Genomic DNA, 21164 nt, shown 5'->3' with positions numbered 1-21164 from the left:
ATTGGTTTGGGGAGGAATTTTTCACTTACATTAGAGTCTATGGTAGCCTTTCTCATCCTCATGTTTTACCCTTGTTCATCCCAAACAAGCTCGTAAGCATAGAGGTAGCTTATCAAACAATGGGTTATGGTATTACTAAAACATTGAAGGAATCAAATAAGAGGATTTGGCCTTCTTTCCCTGTTAAGTTTGGCATATTTACATTATCAAATTATCACCATGCTGAGAAAGAAATTTTAGCCATTCAAGTCCTTAATTTTCCTATTGTTCCCAACAAACAATATGATCCTAATGTTGTGGTGAAGAATTTCACTACCTCTCAGAATATTTGACAATTTGTCCATGAGGAAGATAAGTTAGATGAATTATTTGCATAGTCCTCCTCTTATGCATCAATCTTAAAAAATATAGAGGAATAATTGAATATAGAGGAGAAAATCCAATTTGGACAATACCGAGCTTCCAAGATAGCTAATCTTCCTTTGAATTTGTTACAGTTTACTCTCGAGAATTCATCAGTTTCTAATGATCAACCTGATAGTTGTTCACAACGTGTGGTTCATCCTCATGATCAACTAGAGGTTATTATAACTTCCTCTATGTCCTGTTAGTGTCAGCCTTTGAAGCCTTCCACCAACGATCAAACATGCTCTTACAAAGTGGTCTTAGGGTGTCAAAGTCAAATTTTGTCATTTCAGTGAGTCTTCAAGTAAAATCTGGTCACTAGGTATTAGGTCTAGGATTGTTTTCACTCCTTCCAAATTTTTCCAAGTATTGGTCCATGTCACCATTTGGCTTAGTGTACCATCATTCAAATAGTTTTCATCATTATTTCAAGTTCCAATGGGCCATTTTACACCTTGTTTGTGCTTCAGTGGTGCTTAGGTAAGGCTCATTTTCTTCTCCTAGGGTTTTGAAGGTAATTTTTCTTGGATGGTCAAATCATCAACAAAACTTGTATCTTGATGCTCATACACCTTCTCCTATTCTTAATATACCTTCTTAAGCACTTCCGATCACTGATATCCCTCAATTTCATCATTTTCCTATAAACCCTAGCTTATTGCTACAATTTGACACTTTTCTAGGTTAGGCCTGCATTTTTCCCTTTTGGACCCCTTCCCCTCACTCAATCTTTGAAATTCCACTTTCTCTTACTTCCTAACATCCCTCCCTACTTCTAAAATTTTCTCAAGAATTTAGAAGCCCCTTATCCCCTTCATTTCCCTTCATTTCTACAAATCCCATGTTCCACATATCGGGATAGGTTTTATTCAAATGATGTTTCTAAGAAATAGAAGATGAATTTGAAAAATGTGAGAGAGGTTTTTGTCCATCATTGACCCAAGAAGAAAAAACTCCTTCAGGTTTTACACAGGTCTCATGGTTTGGGAAAAATATCCAAACAATCATTTACCTAAAGAGAGTTGATGCACTTCTGGAGTGACCTTGGGAAAATAAAGATTTCTCCTAGCTGGGATGACCAAATGACTTGATTGATGAGTCAAATGATAACTAGACATAGAGATATTTCCAATGAGATCAATTTGGAGTTTTGGAAGACCTCCAAAAGTTGACTGAAAAAGTACTCTACATTTTGGCAGCCTCATTCTGCACATTTTGACCAGTCTTGGGAGATTGAGATTTTGATAGGGAAAATGAGATCCAAATTGAAAAATTCAAGATGTTATGGAATGTAGACTCGACAATATTTCCAATGAGATATCGCAGGTCAAATTTGGACATCGGGAAGGCCTCCAAAAGTGGCCTGCAAAAAGCTCTACACGTAGGGAAGGAGGCGCTGTGCTTAGAGCAATTTTCTCCAGTTCAAAAATACATTGGCACTGCGCGTAGAAGTAGGCGTTGCGCTTCTGGGCGAAGGTGCTGCGCATTGAGAGGGGAGGCTCCAAAACACTCAAAACTTCAAAAAATATCCAAATTTCTTTCTCTTTCCCTCATTCCAAGTAAGTTAACCTCCTTTACTTCATTTTTGGTTTCATATCAAAGTTATAAGTGCTATTCTCCATGTTAAAAATCAAACCCTAGTTTCACTCCATTCATCCTAAAAACCCTAAACCATGTTTCTTCCCATCACCTATTATTAGAGCTAGAAACCCCTCTTTACATTCCTACCTGTTCCCTCATCTATATTCCTTTATTATATCCCTCATCCTAAAACCCCCTTCCTTCACTCTCATAATCTATCCTTCATTGTCTAATCTACCTGAGTACATCTCTTCACTCGTACAAGATTCCCACTCATTCCCTTTATCCATTTCTAGGAGTGTGCCACCAAAAAACCTTGCAAACATGGATAAGGAAGACTATGATGATGAGGAGGAAAGGGACTTCGACTTGGCAGAGCATGATGGGCCAAAGCAACATTATACTCATCATGGAGTGGAGATTATTGATTTAGAAAACCAAGATGAGGCTACAGTCCAAAACATGTTTATGATGGAAAAGGATGCACACATCCAAATGTTGATGGACAATTTGGAAAGGGCTAAATTTTTCAACACCTACTTGAAACAAGAAAATAAGCAATTGCGTGATAAACAAGTCCTCATGGAGCTGGAAATGCTCAAGGAAAAACGACAAAGTGACAAAGAGGCTCATGTCACTTTGACTCCTATTAAGTGAGATATTGGAGATGATAGGGAGACTTGACTTGAGAGAGTCAACCTACACCTTGAGAGGATGCTACAGAAGGCCAACAGAGACAATCAGATGATATGGCACGTGGCCTATCACTATGGGACCCGGAACAGGATTGGCAACATGAGGATCAAGAGAATGAAAGCTAGGTTAAGGAGGGCTTTAGAAGGAAAAAAGGAGGATAGACTTAAGATGATGGCTGAAGCCCCCTTGTCTAATCAAAGCACTTGATGGTGGTGCTTCATACCAATTTTGGGCACTTTTTAAGAAAATTTTGTCATTTTTGAATTTTTGAAATTCAATACACAGAAAAACTCCCCAGATGGCACTGCGATTTTTCTAGGGGCACCCAATGAAAAACTTGCTTGTATTTTTAGATTCAGGGCATCAAGGACATGCACACTAGAAATTTTCAGAATTTTTGGAGCAAAACTAGTCCACTAGAAGGTCCAAAAACACTCCAAAATTGACCTTTCTGCCAGTTTTTGGACACACAGAAGCAGTCTTGGGAGAATCAACTTTTGAGGGGTCAAATGAGCTCCAAATGAAAAAATTCTAGGTGTTCTGGAAATTATACTTGAATACCTTTCCAATGAGATATCCTGGGCTCAATTTGGATGATGGGAAGGCCTCCAAAGGTGGCCTGAAAGTGGCACTGCGCGTAGGGCAATTTGGCTCAGGATGCCTATTTTGCCAATTTTTGACTATTTTCATGATTTCTCTCTCATGGTGGATGATTCACTGATGTAATTAATGTCATGGATTGTAAATATGATGGTAAAACACTTGTATATGGTAGATTCATTAGATTAAAAGTGGTTTTGAGGGTAATGAATGAGTTTCCCCTTTTTTAGAGGCAAGTGGTTTGATTGCCTAGATTCCAGTTCCTTGATTAGAAATGGTTGAAACAGCTCCTTTTCTCATGGTTTCGACCCCTGATGGTTAGGATGAGTGATTTGGATGTCTATATTATGTATTTTCTTGGTCATTTGCAAGGGTTGGACTCACTTGGATGCTCAGTGCTTGATTGTACATCATTGTAAGCAGTTTGGCAAGGAAATTAATAAGATTTGCAACTATTTTTAGGGGATCCCTATGGTATGGAGTGTTAGCAGAGTTTTTCATTATGTGATCATTTGTTTACATTTTTTACGTATGCTCTCACTCATTTAATTTCTTCTATTTAAATGTTTTCAAGTCAGATAGGTAGAATCCTTTAATTTTGATGCTTTGCCTTGGGAAAACACACAACATTTCATGTTTTTCTAGTATTTAAGAAGGATCCATGACCTCCACATGCCCTTCTTAGCTTCTCACCAGTAAAACACTTCACCTCATCAAGCCTAAGAGTGCTAAAGCCTATGCCTACCTGGCCCCATAGAACACCCTGCATTTCTAACCTAATTTCCCAGAACTAAATTGCCTAGCTCCATTTGATCCAGCAAAACACCAACAAATTCAATCAAAACCTTTGAGCTACTATACCTAGCCTAAAATCTTGTCCCTAATACAATCATGTTGACTGGGATCCTTACGGAGAGAGCCCTCTCCCGGCCTAGTAGGGCTAGCTACTAGGTTAAGCGTGGTTTGTGGTTACCTTGGCTTGCTTCCCTTCAGCCTGAGGTTCAATCCAACTTGTACATAAATAAGCTGCTTGAAGAAACATTTCAGTTTTCGATATTTGTTTATGTACAGGTTGCAGTATGTATATGTTTTTGGATTAGTATGAGTTGTTTTGGGTTTGCAGCTATTTGACCGTATTGCCCAATGGATGAGGCACTTGGTCTATGGTGTTCTTGACACCTCCAAGGAGTTGCCATCCCAAATAAAGCCGATGTTAGTCTAGTATTCACAATCTGTCACTAGGGATCAACATGAGCTCTTACTATGTCTAGTTTTTTTATATGTTCTGCACATGATATTCAGCACAAGACATGTCATAAGTATGTTTATCAGGAGCAGTTGGGAAAGAGCTTTCCAATGGTATATCACACTCCAAAAATGAGCTCCCGGATCAAAAGATACGACCAAATGAATGATTGACTCAAAGATCTCTCGCACAGCTATTCAAGTATTGAATGATCTAGAGGAAGCTAGGAGATGTCAGTGGCTGGTCTTGTGGCTGGATTGTGATAGAGTAGAAGAGAAAGCAAGGCATGATGCAGACATGAAGGAGCGGCTAAAATAGAAGAAATTGAGGCAACAACAGATTTATTTTCAGAATCAAATAAGGTTGGAGAGGGCTCATATGGGTCTGTCTACAAGTGTACATTGGATAATAGCCTAGTGGCTATCAAGGCTCTTCAACCAGATGCAACCCAAGGGTGGAAACAATTTCAACAAGAGGTTGAACAAGACTTGCAGGAACAATTAAGTGAAATGGAAGATCTTTTGGCTCATTCAAGAAAGGAAACCAAAGAGCTAGAAGCGTTATCTGTTATGGAGATGAAGAACTTGAAGCTGAAAGATTCTAACTATCAGAAGTTCTTGTGTGTCCATTGTCAAACACTCCAGGAGGTGAAGGCTGTCTCTCAACTGGCCAAAGAAGAAGTAATAGAAGTGCAAAAGAACTGGCAAATGGAAATTAAACGTTGGGTATGCTATGTACTGCCATATATAGAACCAACTCACTGGATTATCAACTGCTGCTTCAAACTATCACAAGGTTCTTGCAGAGAATCGACAATTGTACAATGAAGTTCAAGACTTGAAAGGAAATATTAGGGTGTACTGCAGAGTGAGGCCTATTATAGACATTTTTGGGCACTGCAACCCCAATCATAAATGTCCATAAAACAAGGGCTCTTAAGTCCCTAAAAGTATTGTTCCAACCTCTAAAAGAACATGGTCAACTGATTACATCTTCTCCCAGAAGTTCTCCATGAAAAACTGCTCAGAACTGGTCAAAATTGGACCATCTCACCTGCTCCATGGTCAAAGTGCACTGCATCCCACCTAAATACACAAGGGAGGTGTGATGCATACTGAAAAGCCCTTCTATGGGGTGCGATGGGTGAAAGTGGACAAATGGCAGGGTCAATCTGCAAGGTGGAGAATCATGGAATCTTCCAGAAACTTCTCCTGTGACACTTGCCTCTCTGCATTCGCCCAGGGATGAGTAAGAGATCATCAATCTCCAAGTGGAATCAAGAACTATCAGAGAGAGGACACTAATCAAATCTCAAAAGCTGACTCACCCCCCTTGAAAACATCTATATATGGATCCCTCATCCCAGAGATCCAGAGGCTGGAATTTTGTATCTTGTAAGGAAGTGCTGCTGGTTTCTTGGTGTAACATCATAGTGTTGGGTGATCTAAGCTTTTCATGAGGTGAAGAAGGGCTTTCTTGCTGAGAGGATGACGCTGGGTCAGAACAATTGGTTGTAATCCTCTTTGCTATTCTTGATTATTAATAAAGATATTCGAGTTTTCCTCCACATTCTTGTATGATTGATGATATATGCATTTGTGTGGTCAATATATATCTGGTCCTATATTGTTTATGATAGTAGATCTTTGTTCTTGGATAGTGTTATGCTGCTTTGATTCTACAGGTACTCTTTGAAGCTGGGTAAACGAGGAAGCAAGTGGCAAAGGTCTATCAGAAGGGAGAGGAATCAAGAAAGGAACCAAGCACAAGACAGAGGTTGGTCTCCTTCTTTCCCCTCTTATCTATCTCTCATAAAGGAAAATGAAAGTGGTTTTAGTTTGTTTGTTTCTAAGGTAGCTACCAGCCTTAGTGGGACTAGCAGCTCTGCATAGACACTAGATTTCCCGATAACAAAATGGCGACTCCACTGGGGAGCGAATAGATTGTTTGTTTGTATATATTTGTTTGCTTTATAAACTTACAGATGGAGCTTGAAGTCAAGCCAGCTAGCCTTCGAACTGCATTTGCTATGCAAGTGCAAAGTAGATCAATGTTGCTTCAGTCTATCTTCAGGTTTTGTTTATGAACTAAACAATTGATTTACAAGCTCTCTAATTGCCCTTGTGGTGGCTCTAGTAACCTCCTTAGATCTACCCCTATGATTCATTTACTGATTACCACTTGCTCGGCCAAAATCCCTGAACTTTTCTGCAAACTGTGATCAAGAACTGGATAAAAAGTCTCGCACTGTACCATCGCACCCTCTCTTCAAGGATATCAGTATGCATCGCACTTCTCGTGTGCTGTAGGTGGGATGCATACTGGAATCCCTGTGTAACAGGTGCGCTGATCAGAAAGGGCTAATTTTGCCTTCAGACTTTGGTTTTTTCACTCTTTTCAGCTCTATTCAGGAGTTTTTGCTGTCTGTAGTCAGTATACCTCTGTTGGAAACCCCCTTCCTTGCCATTATTCTGCCTCTATTATGCAAAGAACTGTAAACGTTTTTATGTATTGTGATCCATTTTCAGTTCTCTTTTACAAAGAAGTAGCATAATTGAACTGTTGTTTCTTGATTTGGAAGTATCGCAAGTGTCATTTTCAGTCATAGAAGAGAATCCAATTGTTCTTGATAGTCGATTACACTGTTACTCTTGTATTTGATTTGAATTAGTAGTTTTTCAAGTGTCGAAAGCAAGTTTTCAATTCCAAATAACGAAGTGTCATCATTGTCTTCATTTTGTCTTGAAAAGAAGCTTGTTAGTAATGTCGCTTTGAAAAATAATTCAGATTTGCTCTTAGCTTTCTTTTTATCATTCACACATTAAGAAGGCTGAAAAAAAATACATGCATGTGCATTTGCATTTAGACTATTTTTTGGTTTGATTTAGGACAGTGCATATAGTGTGTGCTCTCTACTCTATGTTGAAAGAATATCATCTCTCTTTCTTTAGTAGCTAGGATTTTCATTGCAAAAAGAAGATTAAACGATTGTTTATCATCTTAGATTGCATTTTAGGAATTGTATATCTACATCACGCGGTGAACCTAAAAGGCAAATTTCTTAAGCAAGATCAACTGTAAAATAAATTTAATGAATCTAAAAACACTTTGGAACCTAACACACAACATTTAGAAGTCTAGGCTAGAGACATATTCCGGCGTCGTAAAGCCTAGTAACTATTGTTTTCATTGCTGGTTGGGTGATTCCTCCACTTTGAGATGATAAGTGCTAGTACAGACTTGTGCTCCCATGTACCGTCGAGTATATATTGGGAGACCACAATAGGCTTTATCCTTTATCCATAGGAAGCCGTGTCTGCCACCCTATCGATCACAATGCACTGAACACAGCATTCGGGAAGATTGACTGCCGTACCATAAAAAGTATTCTGCAGTTTTGCGATTGGTTTGGTAATCCCTCTGTCTAGATTTCCAGAGTAGTCTCTTTTGTTCCTTTTCAGACTCCTTAAAGGAAAAGGTCCATCTGAGCACTTGTCACTTCAAGCTCATTAAAAATCGAAGGCGACTAGAGTCATCTTTTGTTTTTTCTTGACTCTTAAAAATTGAAAAACAAGTTGTGTCAAAGCATCTAAAATTCATTTAATTCGGAAACATATTTCCCCTTGATTTTTAGTTGATCGAGTAATCCGCAATCGTGGAAGAAAGTCAATTGAAACCCCGTCGTTCGCGGAGGCTTACGAGTCAACCGTCTTTGTCTCCAGAATCAAAACTGTTACGGATGAAGCGAACTCGTTTAACTGGTTCCAAATCCCCTGGTAAAGTTAGAACAAGTGTTCCAACACCATCGGAAACTCTGGTTACTCCAACCATTTCTGGTATCCCTGCCTTTACAGAAGAAGTTCCGCAGCCACCAAAGGACAGTAGAGCTGATCCTAGTGTGAAGGTAAACACTTGTATTACTAAACCAGCTCCATCTACAGCTGATTCGGAAGGTGTTATTCCCCAAACATCTGTCGCTGCAGATTCTATACCTTCTTCGGCACCAGAAATATTTTACGGACCTAATGGTCTACCTCTTCCACCTGGTCTGATTGCTATAGAAGAGATTGTGGAGGATCCTCCATCTAGTACTCCATCACAATTTGGAGTTGGGATCACCCTATATCCTTCTTCATCAGAAATTAGTCTATCGTTATCGGAAGCTCCTGTAGAATCGCTAGGAAATCTTTTGGATAGACTAGAAATGTCTGAACAACCGTCGACATCTAGGACTGTGTCATCTGACACAACGACGACAGAACTTCCTACTGTCGCTCCAACAATGTTCGCAGGTATACCATCTGTCCGAACTAGCTCTCAATCACTAGATAAGGCCCACTCAGGGGCTATTTCGACAGTATGATCCGTTCCCGTATGTTCATCCGGAATAATATCCGGGAACTCTTATGTTGAGTCTCAGCAAATTGATCCTTCACGGTGTCAATTTGGGCAGTCCAGTCCTCAAGGGCAAGCCATTCCTTTAAGTACTGGATTACCGCTGTATGGGGGGCAATATACCCTTTCATTGTCTCCTCCAGGAGGACAACCATACAAGAGTTCACAACAAAATTCAGGTTATGCTGGAATTACATCTAGCGGTTGGGTGCCAATACTGCCTCAATAACCAAGAGTTGTATACTCGATGCAACAATGTTTACCTATGTCAAATATACCAACTACACCGGCTATTATGACGGTGTTGTAAGTACAAGCGTTGCCTGTTGTATGCCAACCTCAGGTTTCTCAGGTTGTAATGCAACAACCTCTTATCCCTGCGACTCAACCACAATCGCCAACTAGTGGAATGACACAGGCCCAAACGGGTACAATTACCCCTCATCTTGGTCAAACAGTCAGTATTCGACAACAACACGTGGCTTCACAACCATGGCTGGTGCAATATCAACAACCGCAATTCCAACAAGTTTACCAAGGATCTGAGCAACAAATCTTTGCAAATAATGGGCAGCCGTATATTCAAAACGGTCAAAATCAACCATTCTACAATGGTTATGCCCATCAACCTTATCAAAGTTACCAGCATCAAATGCATTATGCTGGTATGCAAAGACCAACTGCCCAGGCGATTCCATCTTATCCTAGGTATGCTTTGCCAAACCTGAATCAACAGTTACCCTTCGTGGCAACTTAGAGTTACTGGATCTAAATCGGCTAACGAACGATCCAATTGCTTACGCCCCTTGGTGGCCAGCGATTCCACATAAACTTCCGTCAGATATTCCTAAATTTAATGGAAATCTGGGTGAAGACCCATCGAATCATGTGATGACCTTTCATCTGTGGTGTTCATCAAACACCCTAAACGATGATTCGATTAGGCTTCGCCTTTTTTATAGAACGTTAACTGGTCCGGCAGAAAAATGGTATATCGAATTACCTAGAGCTTCGTTTGATAACTTCAGTACCCTAGCCACAACCTTTTTAACCCATTTTCAGTTACCCATAAGGTATGAAACGGGAACAGAACTTCTTACCAATTTCAAACAAACGACGGCCACTCACATATCCGATCATATTCATGAGTGGCGACATCGTCATAGAATGGTAAAAACGTACGTTCCTGATCAACTTTTAGCTGAATGGTTTATCAAGTCATTATTACCTTCCATTATAAAAGATGTGGCAAAAGGAGGAGTCGTCACTGAAGAGCAAGTTATTGCTCATGCACAATATTTAGACTTGATTTATACTTAGTCTGGCAGGCTCTACGATAAAATACCTGACACTCCCAGACCAGAATTTTCCGTTCCTCCTCCTCCTAAATCAAACAATGACTCTCATGCCAGCGATGGCGTGATTGGTACGATAGACATGAAATCAACAAAGGCTACATCTAAAAAGGCCCATAAGATTTCCAGTCAAAATGCAAAAGATGAACTTCTCGCCTCGGAAGTAAATGCCATCTCAACTGAAAAAGGAAAAGAAACCAAGCAACCAGGAGGCAAGAAGAAAAAGAAAGGGAGAAAGAAGAAGTAGGATGAGTCATCTCCTGAAAAACTTTCTGAAAACCCTTCTGGGCAAAGGAAACCCCCTGTGGAGTGTCAGATATGCGATGAGGATCATCGGACAAGGGATTGTCCACATAAAGCTGAAGTTAAGAAACTCTTTAAGAGTTCAAAAACCTCAGCGGTATTGACTGATCCGTTTCCAAACCCGGGAAACAAAATGGTTGCTAATCAAAATGCTTCCTGATCCCAAGTGCTTATGTTGTCTATCTCAAAGCAGCAAAATGATGCTTTGACATGGAATAAAGATTACGGGAATCCACAACTGTCAAATAACAAGGCTAATGAACAACCTAGTAGTTCGACAACAACTTTGACCGAAGTTGTGCCACCCATCATTCCTGAGCCAATGATAAAGCCGCCAAAGGGAGTAGTACACAAATCGACAATTAATCCTCGTGCCAAAGTAGCACAAAATTATAATATAGTAGAGGACCTGGCCCAATCGCCATCCGCTATGTTGACAATTGAGGTACCGCAAAATTGCCCCTCCCAAAAGCAGGCTCTATTATCAGTAATAGGTGGGATTGAGCTAACGGATTCAAATCTTGTATCCTTTAATCACAAAGGATATGACCCTCAATTACCAGCTCAACTAGCTTTCCTTATTCAAGTGAAAGCCCTCAACAAAACTGTTCATCGAACAATTATTGATGAGGGGGCATCTACATGTATTATGTTGATGAGTTGCTAGAAAACTTTAGGCTCACCACCCTTGTTGCGATCATCAACAATGTTAAAAGCATTTGATAGACGATCATACACTCCATACGGGATTTTAAATAACTTGCAAGTTGAACTAGGGGGCAAAACAATAGAAATTGATGTCGAAGTAATCGACGGAAACCTCGATTACAACATCCTACTGGGAAGGCCCTGGATATATGCCATGGCCGCAGTTGTGTCGACCTACTTCAGGAAGATTGCATTTCCCTTTCAGGGAGGAATTACAATCGTCGACCAACAAACTTTCCTCCCCAATAGTTCACAAGTTACGGGAAGCATTCCAATGATCCATGGAAGCAATCATTCGCTTCAAAATATCGGAGTAGGCCTCCTAAAAGACCCTCCCTTAATGGGTAATTTTGCCCTACCGCCTCCGAGTAATCTGGCGGAAGTGGCCACAGTGGAAACCTGCAATAGGAAATCTTCTATATCTAATGGATTTGGAAGATTCCTGAACATTTTGACAACATGGATCATTGCCATTTTAGAAATATTGTAGCAATCAATTTTCTTGGCCTGGGGGGCAGACCCAAATCAATGCTCATCGAGTGTTTGGATAGATAGGTCTAAGGAATATGGTACCTCTTCAGATCCTTGGTCACATGTACATTCTACAGACAAAGGAATCATTCAGTCAATGATGATTGGAGAGGCACCATGGGAAAATCACCACCATCATTCCCATCTTCTGGATTACCACGAAGATTATTCCAGCAACCTTAATCATCCTTCAGTTTTTTATTTTCTATCAAATACTGTAAATATGGTGGATACCGAGGACGGTTCTTATCTCGTGTCGATCTCGTTAAAAAATGAAACAAGGAGGCATGAGGATAGTTCTTTTACTGTGCCAACCTCATTAAAAAATGAAACAACTCCCTTTCCAAATTGAGTCTTTGATTATGATCTCGTAAAATCAAAGTCGAGTCTTTCGAAGATCTCGAAAGTAAACCTTCATTCCAACCATCGAGATGAATGCAATGAAGCTTGGGGGGCATGCACCTCAATTTGCGTTATTATGCTGGGGGCATGCAAACTTATTATGAGCAGTGTTACCGCAGGGTTTAAGCTCATTAAAAAATAAACCTGCCATGAGCAGTGTTACTGCAGGGTTAAAGCTCGTTAAAAAATAAACCCGCCTCGAGAAGTTATAATGCGGAATTCAAGCTCGTTAAAAAATAAACATAAGCAATGAGCAAATGTTCCCCCAGAGTTTAAGCTCATTAAAAAATGAACCAATTTCCGGTAAATAACCATTGTGAATGTATTATCATTAGCCTTTGAAGCCTTGGTCGTGTTCTCATCATCACCTCCACTCTATTTTGGCTGATCATTCACCTCCATTTAATTGTTTACCCTTTTTGAGGAACAGCTGCAAAGAGTGATCCTGTTAGCCACCCTTGTGACACTGCTGTGATTGGAAAATTCCAAACCTTACCTGGAATTAGTTGCTACCCGAATTTATCACTCGTTCCTCGAAAAACAAGTCTCCTTTAAGCTCTTTTCATCTTACTTGTAAAATATGAAAAGATTTCCGAGCAATTGGCCTCTCCAGCTCGTTAAAGTGACCAGAAGTGCTATCCCTCCTTTAAATTTTAATCTTTTTGGACTTGAGGGATTATTACACAAAAAGATCGAGCACTTGTCTTGTTCGGCTCATTAAAAATACCGAAAATTCATCCCTTTTGTATTGTTTTATACTTTTTCGGACTTAAGGGATTATGTGACGAAAAAGGATTATTGGATTTTTCTTTACGTCCCTTGTTCAGACTCTCTAAAATTGAAAAGGACCGAGTTATCTTTGTTGTTAAACTTGTTAAAACCGAATAGCGACTAATCTGCTGAGTGTTATATGTTTTATCTTCTCGTGTGTGTTGTGACTGCCGTATCCGTGTGGATTGTTCCCCCGGAAGCTGCGCATGTCCTGTTGTGTTGTGTTTTCCTAGTAGAGTTGGGACTTCTCCCAACCGACTTGGGACTCACTCCCACCTTCTCCCTCTATAGTGAAAGAACCATTGACACAAGTGACACTTACACTAACGAGGCACACAAACCTCACTTCTCGGAAGACAAAGCATACCACTTTCCTGTGCCGACAAGTAAGAGTTGAGGCAAATATTTAAGATAATGGCAACTGGGTCATCGTACAGGATGGAATTCCCTCACCAAATGGTGTGAGGTCTAGTTAGAAATTCATACAGGGAGATCCCCTGATGTTGGCGGGTTCAACACCATCAAGATCTACAGAAAGAAAATCTGATGAAGAACAACTAACATTCATATATTTACAAGAAATCATAACCCAATATTTTTGGACTGAGATTGTGAATCCTTCCAACCATTTTCCCATAAGAGAGGTGATGTAGAAGCTTGCAATCACAAGTTTTTATAGGTTAACCATTACTGAAGTGAAAGAAAGCTATGAAATACTTGGAATAAAGAATAAAAAAAAGTACAAAAGAGGGCCCAAATCCTCTAGTTTGGGCACAAACCCAAGGGTCTTAGCCCTCTCAAACTAACCCAGATGCAACTTAATAACCAACTTCTCATTATAAAAAATTGAAAGTCTCGTACATCACATAAAAGTTAAAAATGATAATGTCAAGCTCTGAGCTCAATAGCTACACCTAGTTGGATAAAAAATTTGAATGCTAATGAGATTTTCTTCTTGTTTATTAATACAAAAGGGTCAATGATAGCATCTCCCTTGAAAACAGGAGTGATTCCCTACTTGATCTCAGAAATGGTGGATTTGGTCCCTCTTGAGCTTCACTTGTACTAAGAGTTACTCCACTATCAATGAATTCGATCTAGTGAGAGAGGATGTTGTGATCCCAAACTAAGTTAGGGAGTTAAGGAGGTGGAAAAACCCCCTAGATTCTGTTGTAGTTGTCTCTATCAAGCCCCTGCATAGTAAATTCCTAAAAAATGCTTCGTTTTACTACAATTAAACCACATTAGGCTACATAGTATGAAAAACACATGTACTCTTCTTACTATGCATATCATAACCCAAAATGTGAATTAATGTGATAAAATGATAGTTTTAAGGCTAGAGGATGGCATGATGATCTTCAAAATATACCTATTGATGGGACTCATCAATGTTGTTCAGAGATGTCTATTTATAAATCCATGAAATAATCAAATTTTCGTATGGATATTAATCATTTGCATTCTGAAGCTTTGAAAGAAAGAAATAGTGGAAATTTTTTTATGAGATATTGAAACAACTAAAGAAAAGAAATATGTAGAAGAACCTTATAAAAAACATAATAGGCATAATGAAAATAGCTTTAAAACATCAATATAGATGAAAAGACCTTTGAACTTAATACAAAGCCTATCAATTAAAACAAGAGACCACATTTGTCATTGCATAAACTCAGAAAACATATAATAAGAAATGGTGTTGTCGAAAGAAGTCTAATTAAAAAACCATCAAAGTGACCAAAATTAAGACAAAGTACGATATTTTCAAACAAACATAAGGATTAAAAATATTGGATTATACGTTCGCAAAAGTGGTCAAACAATAATATTTTGAAAAAATACAAGATGTTCATGTTTATGATTATGCAATATGTAATCAAATTTGGTTTAAAAAAGATGTCATAGAAAAACAATTGACCAATGTGTCAAAAAATAAATGTATATGAAAAAAATGCAATGAAAAAACTATCAAATTTGTTGTTGTAGAGTGCATTTGGTAGAATAAACAAATATCCATAGTGAAAGAACACTATGAATTGGAAGAAAGACTAATATCACTAAGATTACCATTTTGCAAATATGAGAACTTGGGCAGCGAATTAGAAAACCAAAATTGACATTGATTGGTGGACTAAAATGTCGACACATCTCAAATCCAAATAGCACTACCTTGTGACATAAATGAATCTAATAAAATGGTTGTGGCAATTAAAATACATTTTATGTTTAAAATCATATTTGTTGTTAGGAGAATACATGTTCATAAAGTCACGAGAGCATTGAAATGATTGTGTAAAATTCCACTTTATAAACTAGAGAATGTCAAAATAACGAAGAATGGAAACATGTCTTTGATTAGAACAAGGATGCATATGCATATAAGTCATATACATAAAGAAATGATGATACTTATGAGAAGAGTCAATCACAAAGACACTATTACATAGCGATTTGTATAATATTTATGATCTTCATAATAATCAAATAAAAATTTCTCCTGGTGAGGGCTATAGGCCTTTGGGAATATTTAGAGATAGATATTAAGAAGAGATGAACTTTTAGGAATTGTTTTATGGGAAAAAATGATCATATAGTGTTACTAAAGCTTTACATACCATGATATTTCTCGATGGGAAGTTCTACATGAAGATCATGGTTTTGCGTACCATATAACGAATTTGTTTTACAAAATAGTGTGAATTAATCTCAATCAAGCATTCAATTGTATTTGGATTCAAATAATAAAAATATAGTTAAAAGGAAAAAAACTATTAACTAAATATGTTAGAAAAAAATAAAACTTGAAATGCATTTTGACATCGAACATTGGGTATATGGACCTATTGTAGCAAACAACAACCCTCCCATTTTGCTTAGCTTTTAATAAACAATGGGGATCCTTTCATTTTTCTTATGCTTCTATAAAAACATTTTACCTTTGTTTAATAAAAAGGACAAAAGGGAAAAGGTTTGTAAGTGTTATTGAAATCATTTTCACAAAACTTTAAGTTATTTCCTTATCAAAACAAACATTATCAGAGCTATTTTATAAAATATTATGAAATTTTTTATCTCCGATATTTAAATGCCTGATCTACCGAAAAGGTAATATTCTCATGTGATACACTAAAAGCCTTCTCTATTGGATATTTTTGATATCGTAAGTTTTATTTATGAAATGTTACGAAATGATTTTTCTCTAGATCGTGCTTCCCTATGCTTTCCTTTAATATTAATTTTTTTTTTTTTTTTTTATATATATATATATATATATTGGGACATCTGATATTGTAAGTGAGATTCAGTTAAACCTTCAAAAAAGAATTCAGTTGAAAATGTTTTATTAGCAAAGGCTTTATTTATCAGAGTTTTGTTTATCGAGGAATCTTTATTTTAGAAGCCTTGTTTATCAGAGCTCTTACCTTCGACACATCATACGTTGGATATTTCCATATCATAGGATTGAAATATCGTAAGTCCATTTTAAATTTCTCTCCAATATTTTAGTCCCAAAATATGATGTGGGAATATTCATGTAGCTTCCCATCATTTCACTTAATGGATTTATATATGATTTTACTGGTCTTGAAAGCATAAATGATTCACATTTATTTTTCTTTGATTTTCTCAATTCATTCCAAATTGGGATTTGTGTTTTTGTTTTTTATTTTACACTAGCACAAATCGCTGTTAGGTAGTGTCTCTGCTAAGTTTATGCACCTATTCCTTATAGGTAAAATCTAATTCTTGACATTACGAAGAAATGAAGAAATATGGCAAGGAAAATAAAAAGGCTCCACAACAGTAGCCTGTGGGACCATATGTGGAAGAAATGGATGAGAAACACACAGGAGCAAGACTTTTTTCTGACACCATATGCACCAAAGATGCAAGGCTTTCCTCCTAGGAAGTGATTTATCAGTATTTTGAAGAGGAAGGGCCAAATGCCACTAAAAGGACATTTACAACTGAGGATAAAATTTTGTCTCAAGAAATAATCCAAAATACACAACCAATTCCTTTCTTCATAGAATTGCAGTAAGACCAAGACTAATACCGTATACAGATATGGTGCGCTGGGTGGCTAAAAATCTGGGTATTTTTGAAAGACACATTCAAACATTGAAGGGAACGATGATTTATTATTTTTCCAGCCAAAATTTGCAAAGAATGTATCATTTTCCTAATCCCCATTGTGTTTAAAACAAGAATTACACTGAAGCATTTATAAAGAAGCATGGACACCCATTGAAACAAATTCAATAGTGGTGAAAAGACACTAATAAACATAAAGCTGAGGAAATTGGTAAGTACTTAATCGATTACCTCGCTACTCCACTTTCCCAAGTTGCAACTATGATGTGTCAGTTATATGCAATGCATAATGTGTCAAAATTCCCAGACACCTGGGTACCTTTAATGGATGTTGTGATCAAAGGTTTTATATTTGATTGGGCCACTATTTTTTCAGATAATTTAGCTACACACATCTTATCTTTTCAGCGTGCCAGGAATATTTTAGAAAATAAGGTTCCTGATCCTTTCTACATGTCTGCCTATATCATGGATGCCCTATGTTTTACAATGGATTTTCCTGCCATGGGTTGGAAATGGACCATTCAAGATCCAAATCCCATTCATATTTATCATGATATCTTGTGGAAGTCCAAATACTATGAGAATTTTTACTAGACTTGTCATAGAGTGATGCTTTTGATTTATGAAGTCATTTTTTTTTTTTTTTTAAGCCACCTCAAATGTCTCAAGAGGCCATGGATGATATTTGGAAGGTCAAGAATTGGTTTGGGGAGGATTTTTTCACTTACATTAGAGTCTATGGTAGCCTTTCTCATCCTCATGTTTTATCCATGTTCATCCCACACAAGCTCGTAAGCATAGAGGTAGCTTATCAAACAATGGGTTATGGTATTAATAAAACATTGAAGGAATCAAATAAGAGGATTTGTCTTCTTTCCCTGTTAAGTTTGGCATATTTGAATTATCAAATTATCACCATGCTAAGAAAAAAATTTTAGCCATTCAAGTGCTTAATTTTCCTATTGTTCCCAAGAAACAATATGATCCTAATGTTGTGGTTAAGAATTTCACTACCTCTCAGAATATTTGACAATTTGTCCATGAGGAAGATAAGTTAGATGAATTATTTGCATAGTCCTCCTCTTATGCATCAATCTTAAAAAATATAGAGGAATAATTGAATATAGAGGAGAAAATCCAATTTGGACAATACCGAGCTTCCAAGATAGCTAATCTTCCTTTGAATTTGTTACAGTTTACTCTCGAGAATTCATCAGTTTCTAATGATCAACCTGATAGTTGTTCACAACGTGTGGTTCATCCTCATGATCAACTAGAGGTTATTATAACTTCCTCTATGTCCTGTTAGTGTCAGCCTTTGAAGCCTTCCACCAATGATCAAACATGCTCTTACAAAGTGGTCTTAGGGTGTCAAAGTCAAATTTTGTCATTTCAGTGAGTCTTCAAGTAAAATCTGGTCACTAGGTATTAGGTCTAGGATTGTTTTCACTCCTTCCAAATTTTTCCAAGTATTGGTCCATGTCACCATTTGGCTTAGTGTACCATCATTCAAATAGTTTTCATCATTATTTCAAGTTCCAATGGGCCATTTTACACCTTGTTTGTGCTTCAGTGGTGCTTAGGTAAGGCTCATTTTCTTCTCCTAGGGTTTTGAAGGTAATTTTTCTTGGATGGTCAAATCATCAACAAAACTTGTATCTTGATGCTCATACACCTTCTCCTATTCTTAATATACCTTCTTAAGCACTTCCGATCACTGATATCCCTCAATTTCATCATTTTCCTATAAACCCTAGCTTATTGCTACAATTTGACACTTTTCTAGGTTAGGCCTGCATTTTTCCCTTTTGGACCCCTTCCCCTCACTCAATCTTTGAAATTCTACTTTCTCTTACTTCCTAACATCCCTCCCTACTTCTAAAATTTTCTCAAGAATTTAGAAGCCCCTTATCCCCTTCATTTCCCTTCATTTCTACAAATCCCATGTTCCACATATCGGGATAGGTTTTATTCAAATGATGTTTCTAAGAAATAGAAGATGAATTTGAAAAATGTGAGAGAGGTTTTTGTCCATCATTGACCCAAGAAGAAAAACCTCCTTCAGGTTTTACACAGGTCTCATGGTTTGGGAAAAATATCCAAACAATCATTTACCTAAAGAGAGTTGATGCACTTCTGGAGTGACCTTGGGAAAATAAAGATTTCTCCTAGCTGGGATGACCAAATGACTTGATTGATGAGTCAAATGATAACTAGACATAGAGATATTTCCAATGAGATCAATTTGGAGTTTTGGAAGACCTCCAAAAGTTGACTGAAAAAGTACTCTACATTTTGGCAGCCTCATTCTGCACATTTTGACCAGTCTTGGGAGATTGAGATTTTGATAGGGAAAATGAGATCCAAATTGAAAAATTCAAGATGTTATGGAATGTAGACTCGACAATATTTCCAATGAGATATCGCAGGTCAAATTTGGACATCGGGAAGGCCTCCAAAAGTGGCCTGCAAAAAGCTCTACACGTAGGGAAGGAGGCGCTGTGCTTAGAGCAATTTTCTCCAGTTCAAAAATACATTGGCACTGCGCGTAGGAGTAGGCGTTGCGCTTCTGGGCGAAGGTGCTGCGCATTGAGAGGGGAGGCTCCAAAACACTCAAAACTTCAAAAAATATCCAAATTTCTTTCTCTTTCCCTCATTCCAAGTAAGTTAACCTCCTTTACTTCATTTTTGGTTTCATATCAAAGTTATAAGTGCTATTCTCCATGTTAAAAATCAAACCCTAGTTTCACTCCATTCATCCTAAAAACCCTAAACCATGTTTCTTCCCATCACCTATTATTAGAGCTAGAAACCCCTCTTTACATTCCTACCTGTTCCCTCATCTATATTCCTTTATTATATCCCTCATCCTAAAACCCCCTTCCTTCACTCTCATAATCTACCCTTCATTGTCTAATCTACCCTAGTACATCTCTTCACTCCTAGAAGATTCCCACTCATTCCCTTTATCCCTTTCTAGGAGTGTGCCACCAAAAAACCTTGCAAACATGGATAAGGAAGACTATGATGATGAGGAGGAAAGGGACTTTGACTTGGCAGAGCATGATGGGCCAGAGCAACATTATACTCATCATGGAGTGGAGATTATTGATTTAGAAAACCAAGATGAGGCTACAGTCCAAAACATGCTTATGATGGAAAAGGATGCACACATCCAAATGTTGATGGACAATTTGGCAAGGGCTAAATTTTTCATCACCTACTTGAAACAAGAAAATAAGCAATTGAGTGATAAACAAGTCCTCATGGAGCTGGAAATGCTCAAGGCAAAACGACAAAGTGACAAAGAGGCTCATGTCACTTTGACTCCTATTGAGTGGGATATTGGAGATGATAGGGAGACTTGGCTTGAGAGAGTCAACCTACACCTTGAGAGGCTGCTACAGAAGGCCAACAGAGACAATCAGATGATAAGGCACATGGCCTATCACTATAGGACCCGGAACAGGATTGGCAACATGAGGATCAAGAGAATGAAAGCTAGGTTAAGGAGGGCTTTAGAAGGAAAAAAGGAGGATAGAATTAAGATGTTGGCTGAAGCCTCCTTGGCTAATCAAAGCACTTGATGGTGGTGCTTCATACCAATTTTGGGCACTTTTTAAGAAAATTTTGTCATTTTTGAATTTTTGAAATTCAATACACAGAAAAACTCCCCAGATGGCACTGCGATTTTTCTAGGGGCACCCAATGAAAAACTTGCTTGTATTTTTAGATTCAGGGCATCAAGGACATGCACACTAGAAATTTTCAGATTTTTTGGAGCAAAACTAGTCCACTAGAAGGTCCAAAAACACTCCAAAATTGACCTTTCTGCCAGTTTTTGGACACACAGAAGCAGTCTTGGGAGAATCAACTTTTGAGGGGTCAAATGAGCTCCAAATGAAATAATTCTAGGTGTTCTGGAAATTCAAATTGAATACCTTTCCAATGAGATATCTTGGGCTCAATTTGGATGGTGGGAAGGCCTCCAAACGTAGCCTGAAATTGGCACTGTGCGTAGGGCAATTTGGCGCAGGATGCCTATTTTGCCGATTTTTGACTATTTTCATGAT

The 21164-nt window shown here is 38.0% G+C and overlaps 1 pseudogene; it reads left to right on the top strand.

The window, feature by feature from the left end:
• Positions 1–5037: 5037 nt before the first annotated feature.
• LOC149229344 (kinesin-like protein KIN-14C) overlaps positions 5038–21164 on the top strand; it is a 30471-nt pseudogene continuing 14344 nt past the window's right edge.

This window comes from Pinus tabuliformis, chromosome J (assembly GCF_031772625.1).
Source record: "Pinus tabuliformis cultivar Carrire ecotype Pingquan chromosome J, CPIR1, whole genome shotgun sequence".
NCBI classification, from domain to species: domain Eukaryota; kingdom Viridiplantae; phylum Streptophyta; class Pinopsida; order Pinales; family Pinaceae; genus Pinus; species Pinus tabuliformis.
Note: the sequence above shows the minus strand (reverse complement) of the source record. Positions and strands in the feature narration are given on the sequence as shown.